Genomic DNA, 5511 nt, shown 5'->3' on the forward strand with positions numbered 1-5511 from the left:
GGCAGTTTCCAAGTCATTTTATTCAGAATTTTGTGTTTGTTTCCTGAATCAATAAATACTATACAAAACAATGTAAAAATGGCTACCATTTTCTCTCCCCTGCTTCCCCCCACCTGGGGACAACCCCCTGGACAACCTCACTCAGGGGTTTTAGGGGTTCTCCCTCCAGATTTGGTCCAGCAAATGAGGCTGAGTGACATAGTCCCCTGAATCACTTTCAAAGGAGCTCAGCTGAGGTGAGGAGAGCCTCTGGGATCTGGAGGTTACTAGGTTAGGGAAATGGATTAGTGTTTTTTTGGGAGAAGAGCCGGCGCCTGGGGCAAGAGCCTACCCCAAAGAAAAGGGTGTCTAAAATGTTCACGGTTCCTTCTTTTGCCTCAAAAAGTGACATTTATTCAAAGAAAAAAAATGACAAGATGTCCATCCCTTGGCTCCCTTCCCTCCCCCCTCCTGCTGCTCCTCAGCCCCCCGAGATTGAGCCCTGGCTGGGGCTGGGTGGCAGGACAACCCCTCAGATGAGGTCAGCAACATTGAGGGGCATTTCCTCAATGGAGGTGTTATAGAAGGTCTCGATGTCTCGAAGAGTCCTCTTGTCTTCTTCTGTCACCATGTTAATAGCCACACCTTTACGGCCAAACCGTCCACCTCGACCGATTCTGTGGATATAGTTTTCCCTGTTGGTGGGAAGGTCATAGTTGATGACTAAAGAAACCTGCTGCACATCAATGCCTCTGGCCAGCAGGTCAGTGGTAATCAAAACTCTGCTAGAGCCAGAACGAAACTCCCTCATGATCACATCTCGTTCCTTTTGGTCCATATCTCCATGCATGGCAGAGACAGTGAAATCTCGAGCATGCATCTTCTCGGTGAGCCAGTCCACCTTCCTCCGGGTGTTGATGAAGATGACTGCCTGGGTGATGGTCAGGGTTTCATACAAGTCACATAGTGTGTCCAGCTTCCACTCCTCTCATTCCACGTTGATGTAGAATTGGCGGATACCCTCCAGGGTCAACTCTTCCTTCTTGACAAGAATCCGAATGGGGTCCCTCATGAACTTCTTGGTCACCTCAAGCACATCAGAAGGCATTGTAGCTGACAGCAAAACTACCTGGGTGTTGCTGTTGAGCTTTTGGAATATGTCATAGATCTGGTCCTTGAACCCACGGCTTAACATTTCGTCAGCTTCGACCAGTACAAACATCTTGATGTATTTGGGAGACAGGTATCTCCGGTTAAGCATATCAAACACTCGGCCAGGGGTCCCCACGATTATGTGGGGGGCTTCCATCTGCAGTTTCTGCACCTCAGCACGCACGTTGGTGCCCCCAATACAGGCATGACAGGAGGCACCCATGTAGTCTCCTAGTGCCATGACCACCTTCTGTATCTGCTGAGCCAATTCTCGAGTGGGTGCCAGGACCAAGGTCTGGGTGGCTTTTAGATCTAATTCGATCTGCTGCAGAATCGATATGGCAAATGTGGCCGTTTTCCCAGTCCCAGATTGGGCTTGAGCGATCACATCATAACCCTTGATACAAGGTAGAATGGCTCGCTGCTGGATGGCTTCTCAAAACCATAGGCGTAGATGCCACGGAGAAGGGACTCTGAGAGGTTCATGTCATCAAAGCTGTCAACAATCTCATTCCAGTTACTCTCGATGACGCCTTCGGGCTCCATCCCATCGGGGCCATTGTCTCTGGATCGGGAATCCTGGCTCGCAGACATGATCCTTAGAAACTAGGGCGGAGTCTAATTTTTTATATTTTTAGTAGAGACAGGGTTTCACTGCGCTAGCCAGGATGATCTTGATCTCCTGACCTTGTGATCCACCTGCCTTGGCTTCCCAAAGTGCTGGGATTACAGGTGTGAGCGGAACCGTGCCCAGCCCCAGCCAGTCAGTCTTTTCAACTCAGAGACCCTTCTCTCTATGGAGAGAGCTGTTTTTTTTTTTTTTTCCTTTTTTTTTTTGTCGTTGTTGTTTGTTTGTTTGTTTCTCTTCTGTCTATTAAACCTCTGCTCCTAAACTCCTCGTGTGTGTCCATGTCCAAAATTTTCCTGGCACGTGATGATGCACCCCAGGGTATATACCCCAGATAATGTAGGTGCTTCATCATAGCATTAAATATTCTTGAAAATATGACTTTTGATGGAGGCATACTATTTCAATGTATGGCTGCTACATAATCTGTTTAACTATTTGTGACACTTATTGAATAACGTTCTCTGTTTTTGATTTAAAAGTAGGTGAGTGAGACATTTCATATGTCCCAAGGGAGAGGGGAGAGAACTCCAACAATTCTGAATGAGTTGCTTTTCCTTCATAGCTTTCAATTGATTTTTCTTCTCATGGTTTACAGACCTTCACAGGGGAGAAAAAGGATGCTTCTGCACTCTGTATTGCTTTCATTACCATCGTTGTCGAGTGACTTCAGTTGCTCTTCTGTTCCCACACTGAGTACAGAGTCCACTTCATTCTGTGCTTCCTCCCCTTGCAACCAATCTCATCTTAAGGACCAATGGCTGCTCATGCTGCCTGCCCTTATGTGGATCACCCACCTCGCTGGCTGTGTTCAAAATCCTTCTCCTTTTTTGTTTTTAGTTTTGTTAACTCGTTCTCTCCCCCTCCTTTCTCTTTTCCTCACCTCCTTCCCTCCTTGCCTTTTTTTCCTTCCCTTTCTTCTCTCTCTCTCTCTTTTCCCAGCTTTCCTGAGATATAATTGACACATAAAAATTCTATATGGTGTACAATATGATGTTTTGATATCTGTGTATATTGTGAAATGTTTTTACAAACAAGCTGATGAATACATCCGTCACCTAACATCGTTATTTTTTTTTTGGTGATAAGAACATTTATGATGTACTCTCTCAGCAATTTTCAAGTATGTAATAGATTATTTTGAACTAGAGTGACCATGCTGTATCAACATCCTCTTGAAGCAGAAAATGTTCCTCCTGGGCACGTGCCAAGCGTAGAAAGAGAAGGCTAAGGAGAAGTGTGTTTATTGTTGGAGCATGGTGTTTTACAGTTTATAAATCCTCACCTGCTCTGGGAAAGGTAGAGATGTCTCTGAGGTGTTGGAATTACAAATTAGACCCAGTGTTTGGAATTCTTTTCCATTTTGAAGATGAGGCAGTACAGGTAGTGCAGTGGATAAGAAGGCAGACTTTGATGACAAACAGATGTGTGCTTGAATCTCAGCTTTGTCTGAACTTGCTGTGGGACTTTGGTTACATCATTCATGTAAATCATCTGAGCCTCATTCTTCATCTATATTTGGGAATAATAAAGGGCCCTAACTCATAGGCTTTGGCAAGGATCGAAAGACATAGTATACCTGAAGAGTTCAGCATAGTATCTGGAATGTCAAAATAGTAAACAAATGGTAGCAAGGAACATCATCTATCCTATTTGTCTTGCTTTGGTGTTCTTACATTCAAGGTCAATGTTTTCTCTTTTCAGTGAATAAAAGAGAATGAAAATTGAAGTGATAGCCAAAGAATGATCCCTTACGTATATACATACACACACACGTGTGTGTGTATGTATGTTTGTGTAAAATAAACTTACTTGGTTTAAATTAAAAATGAGAGTTTTAAATTAAAAAATGAGAGCTTTTGATTCTTAGAACTTGTTGAGAAGATGGAGATCAAGTTTAAGAGCGTCTCAATAGACATATTTAAAACAAGGTACTTAATTTTTCACTTTCTCAGCACTTATAGCCTTGCGAAGCTTTACAGTGGCCAACCTTGAGGGTCTGGGTTCCATGCACTGAACTCCTGGATAATAGTCTGTTTCTGGGAAGCTGCATAATTGAGCTTCCTGGTTCCAGGCAGGCAGACTGGCTGCCCTCTGGCTTTGGAACTGGATTGGAGCTGTCACATCCACTTACTGGGACTCACATGACCTTTGTTCCACACCTGAGGCTGTTCTCTGTGAGCCAAATATGGATGTACCTGGCGCAGAATAGATGTTCTTTGCTGTGAGAACAATTTGGAGTAATATTTGTTCATAAACGCAGTCGTTTCCTCAGAAAGTAATGCATTAGCAGCTTGGCTGACCGATTCCTGCTGTTCTTTCAGGCTGAACAGCAGCAGTGTCTGAATCACCTTCCGGAAGCACCTTGTGGCAATTCGCTAATTATTTTTATGATGCCAGGTCAGCAATAAAGGTGGCCTTCCTGCTTCGCTCTTTCTCCCAAGCCATGTGACAGAAGAGACTATTTTTCAAACCTGAGTTTGAGTGCCCAGCCTGCCAGGAGAGGAAGGCACTGAATATTCAGGCTGAGTTGCTTTGTACCCTTTTCCCCTTTGCATGTCCTTGTCCTGGTCCTGGTATTTTGTCCCTGGAAAGTGTATTATTTTCTGAGGGCTGCTGTGACAAAGTACCACAAAGGGGGTGACTTAACACAATAGAAATGCCTTCTTTCATAGTTTGGAAGCTAGAGGTCTGAAATCACGGTGTTGGCAGGGCTATACTCTCTTTGAAGGCTCAAGGGGGAATCTGTTCCATGCTTTCTTTTTTTTCTTTTTTAGCTTCTGGTGTTGCCAGCAATTCTCAGCATTCCTTGGCTTGCAGCTGCTTTGCTTCATTCTCTGCCTCTGTCATCACATGGCATTGAGACGTATCATTCTCCTGGTTGTCTATCTCTGTGTCTCTTCTCCTTGTAAAGACATCAGTCGTACTGGATTAAGGGCCCACTACCTCACTTTGACCTAATCTTAACTAATTCCATCTGCAATGAGCCTATTTCCAAATAAGGTCGCATTGCGAGGTACTGGGGGCTGAGGATTTTCACCTCTTTTAGGGGGACATGATTCAAATGATAACAATACATACCCAAGCATACCTTACTTATGAAAGCTGGGGCATTATTCCTAATTATTTTTCAGGTCTGAGACTGGCTGGGAGCTGTTTTGTTTCCTTTGTAGGTAGGAAGAGGGTGGCTGAGCTCCAACCCCAAATTAGTTGTGTACACTCATGTGTTTTCTGAACATGTCCTCTGCAAGCTGCAATCGTTTGGGTGAACAAAACTCTTTTCTTATTTTTATGAGATTATAGTGTTCCAACAAATAAAGAAAAAGAAGACTCCTTTCTCCTTGCTGAGTCAAGGCTTGTATCCTAGGACTCTGTCATTCCTGTGACACCTCATCCATGACAAAACTCTTGTTTCCAGCCTGGAGGGAAAAAAAAATATTACAGTCATATTAAAAGTACCACAGGAAAGTTAAAACCTTGGAGTCAGTCATTTCAGAAAAGGCTGAACTCTTTTAACTAAACAGAGCAGCTTTGAAATTTAATAGAAATCTAGCGAGGTGTACTATAATGTGAAACAGTATTTCTTTTAGTTATTTCATGAAAAGATGAGCATTTCTATGGTGACTTTCATCTGAAGTACCTCAAATGCCACACTAATTTGATAAATTATGCTGTCTATGGGGTTTCTGCATCCTGCCCACTGTTCTTCCCAGTTTCCAAATCCTACAGAGGCACAACCACCTCTGGAGTAC

General features: G+C 43.7%; 1 pseudogene across 1 annotated transcript; it reads right to left on the bottom strand.

Moving 5' to 3' along the window:
• Positions 1-3: 3 nt before the first annotated feature.
• Positions 4-1742, bottom strand: LOC108542681 (eukaryotic initiation factor 4A-I pseudogene; annotated as a pseudogene). Its single transcript, XR_001889340.1, has one exon. The product of XR_001889340.1 is annotated as a eukaryotic initiation factor 4A-I pseudogene (transcript).
• Positions 1743-5511: the final 3769 nt, after the last annotated feature.

This window comes from Rhinopithecus bieti, unplaced genomic scaffold (assembly GCF_001698545.2).
Source record: "Rhinopithecus bieti isolate Rb0 unplaced genomic scaffold, ASM169854v2 scaffold_21626, whole genome shotgun sequence".
NCBI classification, from domain to species: Eukaryota; Metazoa; Chordata; class Mammalia; order Primates; family Cercopithecidae; genus Rhinopithecus; species Rhinopithecus bieti.